This window comes from Perissodus microlepis, chromosome 7 (assembly GCF_051167445.1).
Source record: "Perissodus microlepis isolate ML-2025 ecotype Zambia chromosome 7, ASM5116744v1, whole genome shotgun sequence".
In the NCBI taxonomy this organism is placed as follows: domain Eukaryota; kingdom Metazoa; phylum Chordata; class Actinopteri; order Cichliformes; family Cichlidae; genus Perissodus; species Perissodus microlepis.
The window spans coordinates 9,314,522-9,338,551 of NC_140467.1; the positions used below are offsets into that span (position 1 = coordinate 9,314,522).

General features: G+C 40.0%; 1 protein-coding gene across 5 annotated transcripts in view; it reads left to right on the forward strand.

The window, feature by feature from the left end:
- The window catches only part of LOC146382537 (uncharacterized), an 81,302-nt gene that overhangs the window by 19,433 nt on the left and 37,839 nt on the right, over positions 1-24,030 (forward strand). The window contains exon 4 of one of the 5 annotated variants that reach the window (XR_014800654.1): positions 20,092-20,323. The exons of the other annotated variants lie outside the window; for them this stretch is intronic. The gene's annotated coding sequence lies outside the window, so the exon portion shown is untranslated. Of the gene's footprint in view, positions 1-20,091; positions 20,324-24,030 lie in introns of those variants that run through there. 5 annotated transcript variants of the gene reach the window in all.

Genomic DNA, 24,030 nt, shown 5'->3' on the forward strand with positions numbered 1-24,030 from the left:
ATATACCCTCCTTTAATATCCTGGACATGCATCAAATATTACAGTATTGCTTAGGTTACCACTGCCTAAGACACCTGTCCCCCATGACAACTGTGTCTTGGAAAAATAGTAAATTCAGCTTTCCTTCAACCTTCCCTCTAAAAAAAAAAAGATGAAATGGAGTTTGTAAGCATATAAGACAGGGACAGCTTACAGTGAAAGCCTGCTTTCTGTAAGCACCCTGAGAGCGGCACCCTTAAAGCTGGTGGAGATCTGCTGTCTTGCTCAAGAACATAACCCTGGATATCACAGGCAGCTGGAGCCTTCAGAGATGGTTGAACGAGATCATGTCAATCAAGCAAATTAACCCGCCATAAGAATTGGCTCTGATACTATACATTTCTCTTTCATATTTGCTGCAGAACTGTGTCACAGTGTTAATGCATTCCCATCATCAGCTATGCCAGCTGTTACATAACAGTGATAACAAGTGGGAGTGCAGAGAAGAAAACAAGAATAAGCAGACAGAAAAGTAAAAATAAATCTTTGGTTGAATCACAAGTAAGAAGACAAAAATAATAATTTTCTTATTTAATGAATTCTCTTAAAACACCTAACCATCCGCTGAACTAAAGTTAAATAATAAGAAACCATTTGCAAGAAGAAGGCTATCACTCACTGACTGAGTTTGAGTAACTAAGTATAGTACAGAGTTTGACTAGTATTATGGCAATTATTGTGAAGTAGGTTAGGACCCTGAAGTCTAGATGCCGCTGCTGGTGGTGGCAGACCAGAGTTAGCAGACGGCTGGTGAAGATTTTGAATGCGACTCCCTGAACATCCAGGATGAGGGTGGACATGGGGATGATGAGGGCTGCACAAAAGACAGTCTGAAAGGAAGAATGACAAAACAACAAAAGCGCTTCAACAATGGGGATCAGAGACTGATTGGCTGACAGAAGACGGCCAAGAAGATCAGTGTTGGTTTGTGGAAGTGATGAAAAGGATATAGCACCAGGAATAGTTTAACACCAAGGAAGGCAGCAGATGTGAACTCATGCAATCTTCATTTTCCAAGGCATTCAGTCAGACTTTAACAGAGAAAGAAATCCTTAACTGTGGATTATTCTAAAGCCATAATTTTGAGTTATTTGCTTCTGTTTGTTATTGTTCATTTAATCAATACCAATGAGTTGACAACAGTCTGCAGAATGAAACTGAGCTGATTTTGCTAATGGGAACCATATATTATGCATGTATACACAGACCCTTCATCTAGTAACAGCAGAGGTCCCTTTACCTCTCAGTTGCTCAGTTTGCATTCAACACGTCACTCTTACACACATTAACTTAACTGTATCTGCGCATTTCACTCATCATTAGCAGAATTACTCATTACCCAAGGGTATAAGGGCCACAGTACTTGATGTAACAGAGGTTTCAGTGTCACAATGAATAAATGTGACTAATGATGACAGTGTCACAGTACACGAGCAGAGACATATTTGCATTCGTCACTCCATAAGGAAACGAGCGTCCAGGGACAATTCATTCACTAGCAGATACAACATGTTTTTTAACATCCCTGTAATTAAGAACATGTGCTTTGATGAATACATAATAATGCAGCACATACTAACACAGGCTAAATCCTTTGCTGTCTTAAACATCAAGTAATTTTTTATTTATGACTTTTATTTGGCTTTTTGGAGTCTATTTGGGTTGCAGAGATTATGAGACTACATCTCAAAATGCCATGGTTGACATCTACAAGAAGCCAAAATAAGTTTAATTCATATTGTGTCTCTTTCGAAAGAAACTATGCTTAAGATGCTCTTCTTTTGCATCAAAAGCAGTTTGTTAAATTTTGATCAACATCCAATCTTCCTCCTTTTTTATACTATTCTGGGCACACACAGTTAAGAGAAAACCCTGGACAGACAGAGCATGCTAGGCGGCTTACATTTCCCATCTGTCCTGAATAGCTTGGGATTTCCTCAAAAGAGCTGGAAGATGTGTCAGTTTTTTTTCTCTCCTTGCCATTGCTACCCAAATACATGTAGGCAGAAAAATGTAGAAGGCTGCTTTGGGTATGTGGGTGATCTGTCTCTCTGGCATTTTAGAGGTGGTTGGATGACTGCTCGGAAAGTACAAACTGAGTGGCAATTCACATTAAAGAAACTCTTCCTTCTGCCCCCACATATCTTCACATACACTGAACCCATGTAGAGATGGAGAAATGATGTAATATTGCAGGAGACCAGAGTTAGAAAGCAAACTGAATTTTAGGAAGAACTGTGACACATTTTGGGTATTATTGGTCTCATATTTAAGAGATAAAATTGCATACTGTTAAGAATATTTTGCTCTCTACTCTTTTTGGTGTTATGCTACAACAAAAAAACTTGTTGTTCTCTTCATTTTAATCACCATAAGTCTGTACAGTGAGAGAGAAAGAAACAGACAGTGACTAATGCTAAAAATATTCTGAGATAATAATAATGAGAAAGGGAGAATCACAGCAGGTTAATAACTGCATTGCTCAGGAAGTACCTCTGTACACGCTGGAGTATGCTGGTCCTTATCTCACTCTTTTACAGTCTGCTTGTCCAGAGTCGTCTGCCGGCGGTGAGGCAAACAAGCCTCAATCATGCAGCAAAGTAAAAGTCAATATATTCGTGAATGAATTTGAAGGAGATGCCTAAGGCCTATAAAAATAATGGAGTGTGTAACATTATCCTCAGCACCCCAAATAGAAACAGCCTTAAGGGGAAAGTATCTAGCATAAGACAGCTTCACTCATCTATGCACAGCAGGGAACACAGAAGAAACAGAGTGCAATGTGGGCTCTTACCTTTCTGGGGAGATGCACAGCCAAATATAGGATATTACAAAGCTTTGCCTAATTGCAATTCTCATCTCAAATATAAGCCTCCCACGAGTAGTGTGAATCTAAGTGCATTTTTGTGCATGTTTGTTTGTGTGTGTAATAAAATATAGTTTTTCCTTCTCTCCCGATGAACCCATGCTCACAAGGCTCTCAGTATTTGCATGCATTAGAATTGCTCAAACAAAGGAGCTTCAGTACTTATCTCCTAAGATAGAACAGAGAAATACTGTGTGCGGTGTTTGAAGTGCTGCTTTAAAACTGAATGTGATTGCCTACTTTTTATATGTATGAGTTCTGCGCAGCCTGTGGAACACTTGCCTTTTCCAGACAGTGTGTTCAAGCCGAAATAGATGAAACGACAAATATGTAAAAAACATAAAATCACAGCACTATCACATATGCTCACTTTAGAGACAGACCTGACTTCTCTATGCAACACAGCATGCTATCCAGCCGAGTCTCTCGAGTTAGGCTGTCTTTTAGAGTCAGTGTCAGGCAGGCCAGGGATGACAGAGTTGTCACGAAAAGAAATTCGGTCACACCCTGTCAGAGGCAAAAGGACACACTTTGTCTTCATCTGACTTGTTTAAACTTAAAGTTTACTTTCTTTTTCTCCTTGTTTTTGTTTATGTGTGTTTCTCATTTAGCTTTCATGAACTTCTCATTCAAGTCAACTGACTTGCACTAGGTTTTTGTCCAAGTCTAATAATAGCAACACATTATCCAGTCATCTTAACGCATCCACGTACAAGCTTGGAAACCTACAAAAGCAACATCATTAGGCTACAAATCATCCCAAACACACAGGAAATCGGGACCATATCATAAAACCACTTGAGCACATCCCAGATTTAAGTTATTTCTGGATTTGATGTTATTATGACTGTTCCTCACCAATTCATTTCATTTCGAGTTTTTCTTTGCCAACAAATAACATCTGTATAACATGCATCCCATCTAGCAATGTGCAATGCATAATCAGGACAATAGTTTCATGTAAACATAATCAGTTCCTCAGTCGCTTGCTTGTTTTTGTTTTGTTTGTCATCCATTTTCCCTCCTTTTCTTCCCCTTATCTGTCACTCTTTTCTAACTAGGTCATCCTATTTTCACCTCACTCCAGTATACAAAAGCCATATCATCTATTTCCATATTTGCATTTCTGTTCAGTTTCATAGGAACAGCTTGTTATTTCACGATTCAGACTTGATTAGGATGTTTTACGTGTTTCCTACCCTCAGACTGGATGGTTTACATGAGAGTAAATCAGCAGTAGTGAATGACTGTGCAAAGGAGCTCCAAGAAATGTAGTTGTTTACCAGCATACTAATCACCCACCATCTCTTCTTCTCTACAGAATCTGCTCCGCCCTCATTCCTAATTTGTCAGTATATTTTTTTCCTCCTCATCCAAGTTATAATGCCCTTGTACAATTTCTGTCTCAGAATATCATTTTTCATTCTGCATTTCTGTCACACTTCACTTCTGTCTCGTCCCCCCCTGACTGTCACCTTTTCATCTTATAGCTCATATGGATCAATATGGTTAATAGTAGAGATATAACGTCTTTCCCTCTCACTAACCTCTTTTCACCCTTTGTCTTCTCTTTTACTTTGATAAAAGTATGTCATGTGTCAAATGACAGCACAACACATTTTTCTGAAAACAATATAGCAAGTCTCTGAGAGACAGAGAGAAGGCAGGAGAAGAGAAGAAAGTATATCAACCCCCCACTGGGCAGCAGTGAGAGATGGGCTCTCCCTCTGAGCTTGGTTCTGGGGGTTGCCTGTCACTGCACCCAATCTGGTGCCAGCACACTCATTCTCCCACTCCATAAAATGAAAAACTGCCAGTGCCCTGTCTGCTTTAGTGTCTCTAGCAGAATTCCAACTATGCTTTGTTTGAATTACCACTAAAAAATCCAGTTGGTTTCCAAATGTATTCATTAATAAAAATCTGAACCATTAGGCATCAGTCATAAAAGCTCATTGCCATGCATAAAAATAATAATTACATCGCATGAGCAAGGCAATGATGGCATTATTTGGTGCTATTGTGTATAATATGAATATGTAGAATCTGCAGGAACTCACAATTTTGGTACATGGGAAGGACACGGATGGATTATATTTGCTTTGTCAGTAGTTACTTGGAAGCCATACATGTGCAACATTGTGCACTGTGCATATGTAAATGTAACAATGAGAGTTGTCTCATACCTTTTATTTTGTGAACAAACATACTGACTCATCAAAATGAATCTGTTGATGTCTGTAAGGTCAATTTGGATTATCAAGCTAACAGAAATGTTAATGCTAAGTGGTGGATTTACTGAGTACAGTCAGTCTGTGCCATCAGGTACTTTTCTGAAACCATTAAAACGTCTGTAGGCAGTGTGGTGGTGCTGAATATGATGTTAATTATAATTATAAGCACCACCACCAATAATAATATGTATTATATGTTGAGAAACTGGCTTGATTATAGAATTGTATGAGCACTAATCAGACCTATTAAGTATACCCTGCAAAACCACTCTCCTCAGATACAGTCTAAGAGAGAAAGTCAACTTAATGAATAGTTCAGTTCAGGTAAAAAGGCATCTGATAAGTTAGAGATTGAGTTGTAAGTGAAACACACAAAACAAAATTACGACAAAGATGTTAATTATTTATAAATTGTACATGCAACTGATGAATTAATTCATGTAATAACAGAACCTGTAGAGCAAATATGCAACATATGAATGAGTGTGAATAAGATGTAGCCACCACCTCAAAAGCATCGGATAAATGTAGAGTGCAGAGTTGCATCTAACAAAAAAAGTCAAAGTTTTGAAAACTGCATTACAGAGAAGAGGGTTAGTTGCACCTTGTGTGTCTAAGCTGGGTGCTGAGCTTGGTTGTGTCAGCATCTTAAAGGAGGCAACACTGGAAACCTTCTAGATGCCATTGCACAAATGAAATTGATGCGTAACTTAAGATAGTTGTGTTTTCTAGACAATGTTTTTGGAGGCAAATTCAAAGATGCTTCTCACCAATTACAAATGCTTTCATCATTCAGTGGAGGTGTTAGTGTTGACTGTCTTCTGTGGACATACCCGCCATCAAAGGATCAGAAGCTCTTCATAAAAAGGAAGAGCTTAATGCAACTGTAAGTTAAACTGGATTTTCACATAGCATAAAACTTTAAAAGAAAACCTTTTTTTCTAATGTATGGAGAATGTCTTACATTAAGAAGTCTTGATGTGATAGCTTCTTACACTGCAACTATCAAACCTCATCTTGTAGAATGCAACTCTGATACATTTTTGATTAAAAAGACACAGACCAGTATCAAGGTTACCATTTACAAGTACATTAATTGGAAAATTATCTTTAAGCAACTAAGTCATGTTTGAACTTTTAAAGGGTACTTTGACTTTAAGTCTAGAACTCGAACAATGAAACAGATCTCTACACTTCCTTTCTTTTACCATGAAATATTGTCAAAATTAGGAACGCTCTGTCTTCAAATAGTACAGAGAAAGTAGTCTACCAATTTCTAACTTCATGCTTGAAATACTGCTAATGCTTACTATCAGGATGCTCCAATATTGTGGTGAGAATACTGGCAGGAACTAGGAAGAGAGCTCATATTTCTCCTATATCAGTTTACTTTCACTGCCGGCCATTAAACCTAGAATCAAATTTAAAATCCTATCCATCATATCTTAAAGATCTTATTTTACCATATTATTCAATTCAATTCAATTTTATTTATATAGGGCTAAAATAACAACAAAAGTCGCCTCAAGGCACTTCATAGATACAGAGAAAACCCAACAATCATATGACTCCCTATGAGCAAGCACTTTGGCGACAGTGGGAAGGAAAAACTCCCTTTTAACAGGAAGAAACCTCCGGCAGAACCAGGCTCAGGGAGGGGCGGGGCCATCTGCTGCGACCGGTTGGGGTGAGAGAAGGAAGACAGGATAAAGACATGCTGTGGAAGAGAGACAGAGGTTAATAACAGATATGATTCAATGCAGAGAGGTCTATTAACACATAGTGAGTGAGAAAGGTGACTGGAAAGGAATACTCAATGCATCATGGGAATCCCCGGCAGCCTACGTCTATTGCAGCATAACTAAGGGAGGATTCAGGGTCACCTGGTCCAGCCCTAACTATATGCTTTAGCAAAAAGGAAAGTTTTAAGTCTAATCTTGAAAGTAGAGATAGTGTCTGTCTCCCGAATCCAAACTGGAAGCTGGTTCCACAGAAGAGGGGCCTGAAAACTGAAGGCTCTCCCTCCCATTCTACTTTTAATTACTCTAGGAACAACAAGTAGGCCTGCAGTGCGAGAGCGAAGTGCTCTAATAGGGTGATATGGTACTACAAGGTCATTAAGATAAGATGGGGCCTGATTATTTAAGACCTTGTATGTGAGGAGCAGGATTTTGAATTCAATTCTGGATTTAACAGGAAGCCAATGAAGGGAAGCCAAAACAGGAGAAATATGCTCTCTCTTTCTAGTCCCTGTCAGTACTCTTGCTGCAGCATTTTGGATTAGCTGAAGGCTTTTCAGTGAGTTTTTTGGACATCCTGATAATAATGAATTACAGTAGTCCAGCCTGGAAGTAATAAATGCATGAACTAGTTTTTCAGCGTCACTCTGAGACAGGATATTTCTAACTTTAGAGATGTTGCGCAAATGGAAGAAAGCAATCTTACATATTTGTTTAATATGTGCGTTGAAGGACATGTCCTGGTCAAAAATGACTCCAAGGTTCCTCACTGCGTTACTGGAGGCCAAGGTAATGCCATCCAGAGTAAGAATCTGGTTAGATACCATATTTCTAAGATTTTCAGGGCTGAGTACAATAACCTCAGTTTTATCTGAATTAAGAAGCAGAAAGTTAGCGGCCATCCAGGTCTTTATGTCTTTAAGACATTCCTGCAGTTTAACTAATTGGTGTGTGTTATCTGGCTTCATAGATAGATAGAGCTGGGTGTCATCTGCATAGCAGTGAAAATTTATGCTATGTCTTCTAACGATGCTGCCTAGGGGAAGCATGTATAGTGTAAACAGAATTGGTCCTAGCACTGAACCCTGTGGAACTCCATAATTAACCTCAGTGTGTGAAGTGGACTCTCCATTTACATGTACAAATTGGAGTCTATTAGATAGATATGATACAAACCACTGCAGCACAGTACCTGTAATACCTACAGCGTGCTCTAATCGCTCTAATAGGATATTATGGTCAACAGTATCGAACGCTGCACTAAGGTCTACCAGGACAAGCACAGAGATGAGTTCACTGTCAGAGGCCATTAGAAGATCCTTTGTAACCTTCACTAAAGCTGTTTCTGTGCTGTGATGAGCTCTGAAACCTGACTGAAACTCTTCAAATAAGCCATTCCTCTGCAGATGATCAGTTAGCTGTTTGAAAACTACTCTTTCAAGGATTTTTGATATGAAAGGAAGGTTGGAGATTAGCCTATAATTAGCTAAGACTGCTGGGTCTAGAGATGGCTTTTTGAGTAAAGGTTTAACTACAGCCAGCTTGAAGGCCTGTGGTACATAGCCGATTATTAGAGATAGGTTGATCATATTTAAGATCGAAGAATTAATCAATGGCAGGACTTCTTTGAGCAGTTTTGTAGGAATGGGGTCTAAAAGACACGTTGATGGTTTGGAGGAAGTAATTATTGAAGTTAACTCAGAAAGATCAATTGGAGAAAAAGAGTCTAACTTAACATCAATGGTACTAAGAGTAGCTGTAGATAATATTACATCTGTGGGATGATTATTGGTAATTTTTTCTCTAATGATAAAAATTTTATTTGTGAAGAAGTTCATGAAGTCATTACTAGTTAACATTAAAGGGATGGTTGGCTCAAAAGAGCTCTGACTTTTTGTCAGCCTGGCTACAGTGCTGAAGAGAAACCTGAGGTTGTTCTTATTTTCTTCAATCAGTGACGAATAGTAAGATGTTCTGGCTTTGCGGAGGGCTTTCTTATAAATCAGCAAACTATTTCTCCAGGCTAAATGATGATCCTCTAAATTTGTGACACGCCATTTCCTCTCCAGCTTACAAGTCATCTGCTTTAGGTTAGGTGTTTCAGAATTATACCACGGAGTCAGGTACTTCTGATTTGAGACCTTAGTTTTCACAGGAGCTACAGTATCCAGAGTCGTACGTAGTGAGGAGGTAAAATTATTAACAAGATAATCGACCTCTGTTGGAGTAGCGTTCAGATAGCTGCTCTGCTCTATGTTGGTACAGGGCATTGAAGATGATAACAGTGGGTGGATTATATTCTTAAACTTAGTTACAGCGCTTTCAGAAAGACATACTGTGATAAAGTCTACTCTCCACTGCTGTGTAATCAATTATTGTAAATGTAAATGTTATCAGGAAATGATCAGACAGGAGAGGGTTTTCAGGAAACACTGTTAAATGTTCACTTTCTATGCCATATGTTAAAACAAGATCTAGAGTGTGATTAAAGTGGTGGGTGGGTTCTTTTACATTTTGAGAGAAGCCAATTGAGTCTAATAACAGATTAAATGCCATGTTGAGGCTGTCATTTTTAGCATGTACATGGATGTTAAAATCACCCACAATAATTATTTTATCTGAGCTGAGAACTAAATCAGATAAAAAGTCTGAGAAATCAGACAGAAACTCTGTGTAAGGCCCAGGTGGACGATAGATGATAACAAGTAAGACTGGTTTCTGAGTTTTACAGCTGGGGTGGACAATGTTAAGCATCAGGCTTTCAAATGAATTAAAAGTCTGTCTTGGTCTTTTGTTAATTAATAGGCTGGTGTGAAAAATTGCTGCCACACCGCCCCCTCGGCCTGTGCTTCGAGATTTCTGGTAGTTAGAATGACTCGGGGGTGTTGATTCATTTAAACTAACACAAGCATCCTGCTGCAACCAGGTTTCTGTAAGGCAGAGTAAATCGATTTGTTGATCAATTATTAAGTCATGTACTAACAGAGACTTGGAGGAGAGAGACCTAATATTTAATAATCCACATTTCACTGTTTTACTCTTTGGTTCAGATGTGGATACTGTACTGTTCTTTCTTTGTGATTGTTTATGTTTAAGTTGTTTATTGCTGATTTTTAGTTTGTCTTTTGTCTTTTTGGGAGCTGACACAGTCTCTATGGAGATGTTTTTTTTTTGGGGGGGGTAGCAGGAGGAGAGAAGCTGAAGAGAGGCATGTAAGACTGCAACTCTGCTTCCTGGTCCCAACTCTGGATAGTCATATTTTGGGGGGTTTAATAAATTTGTCCATATTTCTAGAAATGAGAGCTGCTCCATCCAAAGTGGGATGGATGCCATCTCTCCGAACAAGACCAGGTTTCCTCCAGAAGGTTTGCCAATTATCTATGAAGCCCACATCGTTTCTGGGACACCACTCAGACAGCCAGCAATTTAAGGAGAACATGCGGCTAAACATGTCACTCCTGGTCTGATTGGGGAGGGGACCAGAGAAAACTACAGAGTCCGACATTGTTTTGGCAAAGTTGCACACCGATTCAATATTGATTTTAGTGACCTCCGATTGGCGTAACCGGGTGTCATTACTGTCGACGTGAATTATGATTTTACTGAATTTACGTTTACCCTTGGCCAGCAGTTTTAAATTTCCTTCAATGTCGCCTGCTCTGGCCCCTGGAAGACAATTGACTATGGCTGCCGGTGTCTCTAGCTTCACATGTCTGAGAACAGAATCACCAATTACCAGAGTTTGACCCCTGGCGGGTGAAGAAAAATGGTTAGAAACATGAACAGGTTGGTGGTGTACCTGGGGCTTCTGTTTAGGACTATGCTTCCTCCTCACCGTCACCCAGCCGCCCTCTTTCCCCAGCTGCTTGGGGTCTGCCAGGGAACAGCTAGCGGGGCCTACGCTATCTTCGGCTGCACCAGCTACAGGGGCCTGGCTAGCTATGGGTGAATGAAGGGTGCGAAGCCGAGTCTCCAATTCAGTAATCCTGGCCTCCAGAGCTGCAAATATGCTACATTTGTTACAGATATCATTACTGCTAAAGGAGGCCGAGGAGTAACTAAACATCTGACACAATGAGCAAGAAAGTGCAGGAGGGACAGGTGAAGTAGCCATGGTGCTAACGAGTCGGCTACGAGCTAAGATAAGCTAGCGAAACAGTACAGAGACAGTGAGTGAATACTTTGGCTATAAATTAGGTAGTGAGTACACAGAAAGTGTGTTTCGGATGAAGCATGTGAAGATTATACTATGAAAAAAGAATGTATTTAAAAGTTTTTAATTAAATTGCTAAGCAGATAAGCTACTCAGAAACACCACTGTGTTTGAGCAGGAACAGGAAGTGATACTCTACCACAGAGTGAGCGAACACCAAGTGACAGCACCACCAAGAGTCAGGCCAGGGATCCAGCCTTACCCACTTCTGATTCCCAGTATTTCAAGAAGTATAACGGAGAGTTATACTACAGGGTGGGCCATTTATATGGATACACCGTAATAAAATGGGAATGGTTGGTGATATTAAAGTCCTGTTTGTGGCACATTAGTATATGTGAGGGGGAAAACTCCTCAAGATGGGTGGTGACCATGGTGGCCATTTAGAAGTCGGCCATCTTGGATACAACTTTTGTTTATTCAATAGGAAGAGGGCCATGTGACATATCAAACTTATTAGTAATGTCACAAGAAAAACAATGGTGTGCTTGGTTTCAACGTATCTTTATTCCTTCATGAGTTATTTACAAGTTTCTGACCACTTATAAAATGTGTTCAATGTGCTGCCCATTGTGTTGGATTGTCAATGCAACCCTCTTCTCCCACTCTTCACACACTGATAGCAACACCGCAGGAGAAATGCCAGAAATCCAGTATCTGTAGTTTCAGGTGCTGCACATCTCGTATTTTCACACCATAGACAATTGCCTTTAGATTACCCCAAAGATAAAAGTCTAAGGGGGCCAGATCGGGAGACCTTGGAGGCCATTCAACTGGCCCACGACAACCAATCCACTTTCCAGGAAACTGTTCATCTAGGAATGCTCGGACCTGGCACCCATAATGTGGTGGTGCACCATCTTGCTGGAAAAACTCAGGGAACGTGCCAGCTTCCATGCATAAAGAGGGAAACACATCATCATGTAGCAATTTCAAATATTCAGTTGCCTTGAGGTTTCCATTGATGAAGAATGGACCCACTATCGTTGTATCCCATATACCACACCAAACCATCACTTTTATTGTTCCAACAGTCTTGGAGGGATCCATCCAATGTGGGTTAGTGTCAGACCAATAGCGGTGGTTTTGTTTGTTAACTTCACCATTCACATAAAAGTTTGCCTCATCACTGAACAAAATCTTCTGCGTGAACTGAGGGTCCTGTTTCAATTTTTGTTTTGCCCATTCTGCAAATTCTGTGCGCCGATCTGGGTCATCCTCGTTGAGATGCTGCAGTAGCTGGAGTTTATAAGGGTGCCATTTGTGAGTAGCTAATATCCGCCGAAGGGATGTTCGACTAATGCCACTCTCCAGTGACATGCGGCGAGTGCTACGCTGTGGGCTCTTGCTGAATGAAGCTAGGACAGCCACTGATGTTTCTTCATTAGTGACAGTTTTCTTTCATCCACATTTTGGCAAATCCAACACTGAACCAGTTTAACGAAACTTAGCAAGCAGTTTGCTAACTGTAGCATGGGAGATGGGTGGTCTCGTAGGATGTCTTGCATTGAAATCTGCTGCAATGACCCGGTTACTGCGTTCACCAGATATCAACACAATTTCGATCCGCTCCTCACGTGTTAACCTCTTCAACATGTCAATGGCTGTGAACAAAGAGAAACTTGTAAATAACTCATGAAAGAATAAAGTTACGTTGAAACCAAGCACACCATTGTTTTTCTTGTGACATTACCAATAAGTTTGATGTGTCACATGGCCCTCTACCTATTGAAAAAACAAAAGTTGTATCCAAGATGGCCGACTTCTAAATGGCCACCATGGTCACCACCCATCTTGAGGAGTTTGCCCCCTTGCATATACTAATGTGCCACAAACAGGACTTTAATATCACCAACCATTCCCATTTTATTACGGTGTATCCATATAAATGGCCCACCCTGTACTATATGTTGTAGACCAGCTTGCTGTTTTTCCCAATTGGGATCTTTGTTTTTTAATCCCCCTGCCTGTGCTTGGGCTTCACTATTGCATAGATTTAAACCTCCTGTAGTCACCCATATGTCATAAGTACGCTTTATTATATTATTTACCTTACTTACCTTACCTTACTCATCCACAAACAGGACAGGTATATAACAGCTGACCCAGGAACACAGAATGTATGTAGGTGGGATGTAAGGGGACCCTGTTGACTGAGAAGGTAACTTGGAATTTCCTGACCCAGGAGCTGGGAAGATGCTGCCTTGGGGAGTTGGGAAGCAATGATGAATGATGATAAGGCATGGTGTTGCGGAAGCCACAATTTCTTCTGAAGGACTTACCAGGAGTTGGCTTCTGGGGATGTTAGGGGCAACATGAGACAGTAAACAGATCAGTGGTTAGCTGACTCAGAAGAGCCACTGAGCTAGATAAATGGGATTAACGGTGCCCTCGAGGGCCACATGTTCTGGTGCAGCGGTGGGGGTCCGTATGGCTGCGCATTTTCCCTTTAAAAAGTGCTGCAGGTTTACTAGGTCTAATACTGTACAACAAAGAAAGCGTGACTGGAAAAAAAAAAACAAGTTAAAAAAATTATTGTCCTTATTTGGAACAATTTTGGTCAGCTTGTGTTTTTGTGTTGTAAAGTTAAACAAAACAGAATACATCCTAAGTGCAGTCACTGGGAATTTTAGGAAACAAAAATGTGACTAATAACAAAGTAACTCAACAAAAAGGTAACCCAAAACACAAACTTGTTTAGATATAAAAAAGTAGGCAAGGGAACAACGAGTTTAGGAACAAAGGAAGAGCTCGGTCCACAGAATGACAAAAAGCACAGATACTCACGTTCATGACATAAACCATACAAAAACACTCACCTTGTCCTTGTTTCTTTTATTTAAGTCCAAAGGACTTAAATAAAAGAAACAAGTCCTTTATTAAAGGTGCCACTAAATGGCATCGTGGCACCTTATTTCATTTAGTGAGAAAAGGTCCAATGAGTGTCTACGGGATTATTTAAAACCTCCATATCCTGTGCTATTGTCAGGTGTTTTGTTTGGATTTGTCTATTGTCATCATAACCCCCTCATTTTCCTTTTCGGAATATGCATGAGGTAACTCATTTTGTAGATTCTATTGTGGTTTTCTAATTACTGTTACTTGAATCACTATTCTGGTCTATTGTGCTTGTTGTTTTCCCACATTGTCTGTGTGACCTACTCCTTTTCTACAGTTTAATTAATTTTATTTAAATGGTACGTTACATTTGAGCGCTGCTTTCAAGGTACAATTTAACAGTGTTTCTATTTACTCATCTAATGCGCGAACGACAAGTATAAAGGATTTGGTACGATTTGCTCAGAGGGACATCGTCCCATCCCCTCTTATTTTGCCAGCTGAGCAAACTACTCCAGAAATATAGTGCAGTTATTTACTGTATTGCTTATGTCAGCTCACTGATGTCAATTGTAGAGGTTTAGGACAGTGCTACTTTTTAATTAACACTGTTTACATTTGTCTGGCATCCATCTTACATTGATTGCGCAGACAAACAACTACTTACCAAGGAGCACAAGCAATTCCCTGTGCCCTAAAACTAAAAGCACCATATTGCCCTTCAAATCCCTTATCAGCCCACTTCAAGCACCCGTACTAACCCCGACCGTCCTTTTCAGCTCTCAACACACACACAAATACATGCACGCACACCTCCCTCCTGACCTGTTTAATCCTTAATTACCATGTCTAATTAGACCCTGACATCAAGAGGTCAATCAACTAATTACAGAATCAGAAGATGAAAGGAAGAAGAAAAGAGGACCAGTCAGAGACCTCACAGCCATGACTAAAACCAACCATCGCCGTCATCTTTTAAACACACATCTGTTCTGCACATACCAGGGGTAACTGAGTTTCACAATGCATTATTGTATACTTGCAGGCGTGTGCAAGCTTCGGGTGTAAAAATATCCCCTCTGACATCCATAAATGCATGCATGCTTTCATAGATATGATAAGCGTATGGACAGTAAACACTATTCTCTGTGACAGGAGATTCCCCCATAATGCAGCTCACCTTCAGACCTCTCACTCACAATTTACAGCCTTGCCTCTCATCGATCTGCAGCTGGGGATCCATGCTGGGTACGGCGCAGGTCAATCTATCGGATGTGTGTCTGTGTGTGGTAGGTGAGGTAATCATGTATGTTGCTTTTACAGTTAGTTGTATATTTGAGCATATGGATTTATGCACATGTAAGCATTTGTGTTTGTGTGTGAATTTAATGGTGTGTTGTAAAGTGTACGCATTATTGTATGTGTGAGTGTCTTCTAAATCGATATGTGTTGAACTGTCTTGTATTTTATAGCTGCATCAATACTAGGATCAGCGTCTTAATCAGCAGTGTGTATCTGCCCTGGAAATAGAGTCCCCAGGGAAATGCTATTTGGAACGCCGTAACAGCATTGACGCAGGCTGCCCCACAATCGTTCCACCTCCCGTCATCAATCCTTTCATCAATGCTACGTTCATGTACAGTGAAGTAACTATAGGATGCAGCATTATTTACACTGATGACAGCTGATTTTTTTTTCTCCTCAAAAATCCTGCCCACGTCATGTAATTTCACACATATTGGCTCTATTTTTTAATGAGCTAATGATTTCAACTTCAGTACTGTGTTTTGCTCCTGACAGCATGTTGGCAGGATTGTCAGTTAGTAAACTTGTCATGAGAATATTAAAGAAGTGCTGAAGATCAAAAGCTGGAAAAAGGAAATGGAGGCTATGTTCTACTGCCATAATAGAGTATAATTTATGGATAGTCAGGCAGAGCCACATCGCCAACTGTCAGGATTTTATTGACAATAAATCCAGTGAAAACAAGCAACACAGGATATTACATCTATATGTTATCTTATTTTCTGACTTCCTTACTGTCACATTTGCAATGCTCATATTATTAAAATGGATCACATGGATGTTGAGGCGTATGATGAGGTACAGATTGTTGTTAGATTTACTGGAGGTCAGGCCACCGAGCCATCCACCACCGAGCCTTGCCTAAACCGCTGTGCACCAGAGAATCTTTCCAGGATTGGGCTCTACCAGACCCCACGGGTCCTCCTCCAAGCCTCGTTCCAGGGTGGAACTCCAGAATCCCTTTCACAGGCAAGGTTACATTGTGGTTCTTCTCTAGGGGTCTTTCGAATTGCTCTTAATCTTCCCACACATTCTCTTGGGATCTCTCAAGCTCAACCAAACTCCTCTACCATTGTAAGATTGGGATTTACTGAGTAGCTGTGTATTGTTAAAAAAGTTAAGACTGTGAGAATATGAGAGGTTAATCCTGTGACGCGAATCGCATTTTCTAATATGATCGATACGTTCTTGGAAAAGACAGTTATTTGACATTTCTTTTGGCCTCTGGCAGATTATCTGTGCGGTGTAGGAGAAACATTTTGTATGGATGAGACATCATACTCAAAGAATTGTAATCTTGGGAAGATTTGGAAATTTGGAAAAGGTTCATATAATTCTGGTTTTGGTCATCAACCTTTTTGAGAGATTTGTATTTGATCTGACTTGTGAGTTCTCATTGTCCACCGACATTAATTATAATTCAACAATGCTTAAATATACTCACTGGCCACTTCATCAGTTACACCTTGCTACTACTGGGATGAACCCTCCTTTTATCTTCAGAAACACTTTAATTCTTCATATAGTTTCAAAAGGCTGCTCACTTGGCAATAAGTAGCCCCCAAAAATAACCATCAAATATTCTTACAGAAACCACCAGCCTGACCACTCATGCAAGGCAGGATGGATCCATTCTTTCATGCTGTTTTTGCCAAATTATGACCCTACCATCTGAATGACTGAAAAATTAAGACTCATCAGACCAGCCCGTACTGTCCAAATTTAGTGAGCCTGTACAAATTATAGCCTTAGTTTTCTGTTGTTATCCAACAGGAGTGGCACCCAGTGTGGTGGAAGACGTATACCAAGTGAAATGGCCATCAGTGATTTGTTGACTTCCTTCCTGTAGAAGGAAGCAAAGACAAATGCTGCTTGGAGATAAAGTATCGGAATTTCAGGAGCGGGACCACACCTCCAAACACGCTCCTTCCGGTTCTTATCTATATATGTTCCCCGAGTTCTACAAGCTGTTCGTTCTTGTTTACGTGCTCCACCCTCCCTTCCCTTTTCAATTAACTTCTTCACTTCTATTTAGTGCATAGACATAGACATAGACTCTATAAGAAAAACATTTAGTCTCTGCTATGATAATTATCTAACAATATAATCTGCCTGTCATCACATATTAAAAGCTCACATGTGAGAGCTTGCTGCTGCTAGCTTATTGGGGGTAGGTGTAGGACAACAGCCATCACTGGCATTGTGGAACTCTCCCATTGACTTGTGATCACGATTCGTGTTTTTAATGTTCTCCCTCTGCTCTCCGTTCCTCACTCCCTGCAGTGGTAAATTGCATTAGAGGAGATTTATAGAAGACATTCAATTTACAAATCATCTCGCTGCACATCTTCCTATTCATCCCCCACCCCACGTTTATTCCTCACCTCCTCTTTTTCTCATTGTCTTTCTCTCCATCATCAGTGTCATCATCAGCTTTTTCACTCTCTTTCTCTTATAAATAGCAGAGTGGTCAGATTGCAGACTAGCCTAAAAGAGCAGACCACTTATCCGGCTCTGAATACTGGAAACTTGCCACAACCGCAGCGAAGCACAATAAGTCTTTCTCTTACAATTACATACTCTGTCGCAGAGGGTGCTATTTAATGTGTGTGTAGGTGTGTGCGGTGGGAGGTATATATATTTTTGAGTTCCTGACACCATTTCAATGTGTGAGTGACAACGGGCAACTTGCCCTGCCTACTTTATCTCTGTCTCTCTCACGCATGCACACACACACACACACACACACACGCACACACACACACACACACACACACACACACACACATAGTTATTTTGTTTATTTCACCATCTCGTTCTTCTGCCCATCTTGCCCCCCTCACTCCCCTCTCTCCTACCATCCTCCTTTCCTTTCTTCCTTTTTTTGAATCCTTCTCTGCCTCCTGTCCCTGCTTTCCCCGTGCCAGCATGCTGCTCATATTTGTTGTCTTCGAAACCATCCTCAGCAGGGGTTTCGGTATTGGCTGTAATAAGTTGTATCTCTGTTCTGGGCCACCTGTGTCAGCTGGCACTCTTCTCTTTCCGCCTCATATCACACACTGAGCTCTTAATGCATTTACATCTCAACCGCTGGGAGGCAAGTAGGTGTTTGCTCTGATGTGCGTGTTTACGAGCGTGTGTTGTGCGTATTTGTGTGAAGTGTGTTTGTAGGTATGCTCGCGCGCGCTGGAGCGTTTCATCCGCACATTCAGTCAGTCTCTATGAATTTCAACGCGATGTTATCTGTGGCAGCTGGTGACAGTTCTTGATATGACTCTAGCGCTCCCTAACCTCCAGATGTGCAATCACTTACCTATTTACCTGTTAATCCAGCTCCACATCTCCAGTTTCTTCTGTGCTGGGACATAGATGCACATCTTGTCAATTTACCTATTCATACCAACAAGGTATAAAAAATAACACTTTTTATCTGCACTGTTTTAGTTTTGTCACACCTATTCCTTTTAAATAAAAGGCCAAAGAAGGCACTATATAAATTTATATAGCTTAAGAAGATGATGTAAATGGTAGTTTTTTGGTACCTTTGATAGTGGAATAGCTTTCATTGGATTAAAAAATGTCCATAATCCCGGCTGTGTGTTTTAGACTTTGATCCAGCTGTGTTCAGTCGGTGGCCTTCAGTGTAAGTGAGGTTTCTGGGGTGAACACCCAGCAGCAGTATATCTAAAAGGCTGTCTTCATGATGAAAGGACGTGATGAAATGATGTGATATCTCTTCAGCTGATGAACTCATCGCTAAATTATGACCTGACGCAACCAGGCTGTTCCTAACCGAGTGTATGATTGACAGTTAGGACATGCGGTCTCTTATCACTCCTGCACACTGACAGAGAGGGACACTCAAAAGCCATTTCACTGGGGACATACGTCAACAGTTTAGTCTGGAAAATGACACACAAGATGCATTTATCTTTAAAGTTAACAAAATAAATTTCTACATCTTCAGTTGGAGAATAGAGCAGTTTTGTAATTTATAGGGAAACGGATGTATATGTAGATGAGTTCATTGAATAAATCATATCCACTGAAATTTCTACACTTACTTTGGAATGCTAGACAGAAGTGATTTACATCAATAATCTTGAAACAATTGATGTTCTGCCAGGAAACCTTGAGACCTACAATTGATTTGAATGTTAGGGTACGCTCACAGTAGGTGATACCTAACATGGCTCTACACGTTTAACCTCCGAATTTCAGTTTGTTTGACCAGTGTGATTGTTGAGGGCCATGTGGTCCTTCTTAAAATAGGCCCACACATGGTTTAGCTGGTCTCATGCGCAATATGCTTGTGGTGCACCTGGGTGCAGAACTCCAATCACTATTAACAACAGCTGCCTCTGTGAAAATGGCCATGTTAAGTAATCAACAGATCTACCATATCTGTGAGAGGATATTATGTTACCAGCTCCCCAATTAAAGCCTTATTCTCTTGAATACTATTCAAGAAAGATACCTCAGATATAGAGATAAACTAATGCAAACTTAGGCTGGTTAAGGGAAATGTGGGATGGGGGACAATCATGTAGAGACCACACACCTAAACATTGTTGCAGGCCATTCTTGCCTTCCCATGGCAGAAGGACACAACCTCCCCATAATTGTGAGGATTCATAAGATCCACTGCCAACATCACTGCGCCAGACAGTACAGTAGACCCAAGAGGTCTTGCCCATGCTGTGGCAGGTCAGAGCTGTTTTGGCATCACAAGAAGAGCCTACGCAATATTAGTTCAGTACGGCATCTTTTACCCATACTCTGTTCTTCTAAAAATGAAAAAGGGATTTAATATACTTTAAAAAAAACAAAGATTTATTTATTTTTATTTTTTTTCCATAGTTCAGTTCATGCATACCGATGCTTTTCGCTGATGGACAAAAGTCGAGAGAAAGCAAGAAATGAGGTCAGAGAGGGATGAGGAGCTACGTGCTACAAAGGTCCCTGGCTGGAACTTACCCTACCAGGGTACCCCAGAAAATCCATTAATAAGTATGTCACTGTTTTAAATCTCCATAAAGTAAATGCTGTTCTTCATACTGTGTTTTCCATTGTGATGCTCACAGAAATTATTTTAATTGCTGCCTTTTTGCTGAACTTATGTAAAACCCAAGAAGAGACAGACAGTTACAGATACAGGCGAATGTCTTGACAGAAGTCAAACTGCACATTGTAGATACAGATGAGACAACAGTGCACATTTTTTGTAACCTGGTTCACTTATTAGAAAACAGCATATTAGCATGTCTGTGTAATTCTTAACTTTACATGCAAACATGATGGGTTCTCACATTATCTCACGTACAGATGTTAACATTGCACACCTACTTACACTGTCGTAACAAGGCTCTCTACTCTTGTTAGTACGAATATGGATGGTCTACACTTTGTATTTTGTGTCAGTGCCGCTCTAACAGTTTCTCACACTAAGTGAGCAGTGTGAGCAAAAGTGGCCCTGCTTTGTGCCAACTGGAGAACACACAATTAGATCACTGCTGCTAACTTGAACAGGCAAGTTCAATGGAGTGATGCTTCTGTGTGCTGTACTGTGTAATGCGAGGGCAGCATGTAAGGCTGTCACTATGTAAGCAAGTGGAGAAAAGAAGAGTGGAGTAGACAGAGTTGCAGCTAAAAGGGATTTCCTAGAGAGCGGTGGATGATAAATGAAATGGAGCTGAACCAGAGATATGATGATAGTGTAGAGAATAAGAATCGTTTGTGGACTTTTGGAAGAACCATTGGACCAAGTGACAAAGCAGAAATGTTTTTTAGTGTTTTAGTTTTCAGTTTATTAATAACTAAATTGGCTCTGTGTTGAGATAACTCATATAGATAGAAACATGGATGAAGAGGCAGCGAGTTTTCACTCAGCTAGAATATTATTCACAAGCAAAGACCACAACACAAACCATGCAGAAACAATATTTATTGATGGTAAAGATATGGTCTCCAAGTTTGTTGAGGTTATGTGATGTTTTCTGGGCTCGGCGGATCTCAGAAAACAGTTACAACTAAAGGCCATTACACACCGAGAGGGTTGCGAAAAAGCATCAGGAAATTCTAAATTTTCTGGATCCAAATTTAACGCATTGTAGCTTTAATGAAAAATTCATCCTCAATCAATGCAATCAGTATTCGTGGATTCACCGATACACAGATTTTTCTGTAGAACGTAACTCCAAATTATTTGTGTAAAATTTGCCTACTTGTTGACTTTTTTGTAGATCATATCAAAAAATTTGCTGATTATTTGTATTTTTTTCTTGACTAAATACATTTTTTAGGATAAAAAAACGATTTACTCATTTTCAAATATTAATATTAATGTAAACACAGGAAAATCTCAATAATTTTTTTTCTTCGCCAAGTGATGCACAAATTCCAAACACAAAGCTCCCGAAAAAATTTAAATAGGCAGTTATTATCATTATTATAAGGGTATTCATCAATTTCAGGTATTCGTGTTTGGTTGTGGTCCCTAACCCCTGCCAGGGTCGGCTGTAATTCATCAACTATCCTGATCCCAGCAAGATTGTGCAGCGTCCCTTCTGTCTCTTGAGGGTCCTCTGTCATTGCCAGTGTGCTCCAGCGTTGGTCTATCCCGAGGTCTCCTACCAGTCATTCGTGTGTGTTTTCTTTTTTTTTTATGGCTTTGCTTGTCAAAAATTCTTTTTTGGCTTCAACCTCAGGGGAATCTCAGTGCAGGTTCAACTCAGTGGTTCAGCTCGAGAACAGCCCTCGTGGAGCTGTTCCATGTTCACTCATTCACACTCATATTTTGATCTGCTGCTTTAATTCAAAGGACAGCAGACGGCAGATACCATCTTTGCCATTGGCAGCACGAAGGCTAATTTGTTATTTAGATTTGCAATTTTCATCTATTGTACATGGTGTTCTTTGGATGCTGGATGACGGCAAAGTTCATTTTTTTTCAACCCTGTTATTCTTCCATTAGTAGTGTGTGTCTGTGCGCTGATAGTGTACGATAGAGCAGCTCTGAGTGATTACCGTGTAGAGCAACAGTACAGGCTCTCTTACCACAACAAATTAAGCCAGAGAGCCAAGCCCACAGGGAGAACTCTTCATCAGAGGACCAAGGAGAAGATAAAAGAGTGCTACAGCTCAATCACTATCCAATCACAGAGTTTAACAGGAGACAAAACTCAGTGTGACACATGCTATGCATCTAATTACTATATACACAGGTGAAGGTGGAAAAAAATGCAACAGAACAGCCTGAAGCTGGAGTTACAGACACAGACACAGTGTTATTCAGCGGTGCATCACATAGAACTGTAAGCTCTGTTTAGAACAACATGAATAATACTCTGTAAACACACAGTATATAGATGAACACATATATTACATATTCACTGTCTATTAACTATAAACACCATGAAAATATGATAACACCAGTGCTGCACATACCTACAAAGTCATTCTGGTGTATCAAACAACCATGCCAATAGACACAAGTTCCCAAGGGACATGAAAGGCTAGGACAACCACCACAACAATCTTACGATCTTACACCCAGGACCTAGCTCACATTCATAGTAGGAAGAGCTTAGAGCCCTTAGGACAGAACCACTTCTGAGACGTAAACTCACCAGCAGTGGAGGATAAAAGCCAAGTGGAGAGAATACATGAAATTAATGAAACCAAACTGTTTTTCAGCCCAAAGACTTGAATAATAACCGGAATTGCTAGATCTGCTTCCACAGATTTTGTTATGTTGCACATATTATTCTTTGATAAGCTCCTTAATACCATTGTCAAGATGTCATATTTCACTACACAACTGTTGTGGCAAAAGCATGTGACATTAATAATTACAACCCAGTACAAATGTATCAGTTAAATTAATCTTTATATTTTCTTTAACAGATTTTTTTTTCTCTTATGTTAGCATTTCTATAAGAATACATAGTACATCGATACAGTTATTTAGAATACTGTTACATGTGAGTTTTAAAACTTTACACTTACACTAAAACATACTGGTAGAGTGGTATGGTAGTGCAGAGGTTGACCATTGTTGTCTCATAGCATGAAGCTTCTGTGTGGAGCTTTCATTCTGCCTGTGCCTGCTCTGGTTTTCTCTGTATACTCTGAAGGTAAAACTAAAAAACTACAGGTTTTACTGCTGTCCTCCCTGCTATATAAGCAATGGAAAGCAAAGTTTGGTTACTTTGACCTATACTGACACAGTGTGCTCTTCTTAAGACATATACCCCGGATGCAACTTCGATGGGAATGAATAAGAAATATTTCAGGAATGCAAAATGTTGGAAATCACCACAAACCCACTTCTCCACAGAATTTATTTCTCCACAATAATCCAAATTTGTCTTCAAATACTAGTCTCTCAAGGAGTGGGTACACAAAAAAATCACAAGCAAAACATGCAATTTTGAAGTAGGTCAAGGAGAACTTAAAGGTAACAAAAAACACATCATTTGCTGAATGTTATGTACATCTGTTCAGTATAAATATGAATGGTATTAATAACTTTGAGCTATAAGAAGCTTATTTGATCTCTGTTCTTTTCACTTAGATCTCCAACAATTAACTCACAATCCCCCAGCTGTATGTACCATCATTGTATGTTTATTTTAGCACAACTTCACCAACAATATCCAGAAGGCATCCTACCCTAAACAAGCTTCCCCAGTGGCACTGGATCACCAGTTAGCTAAACAACCTTTTACCACTGCTAAAAAAAATCTAATACTACAGGACTGGTGGGCTGACAGGTTTATACTATATCCTCATTCCTAT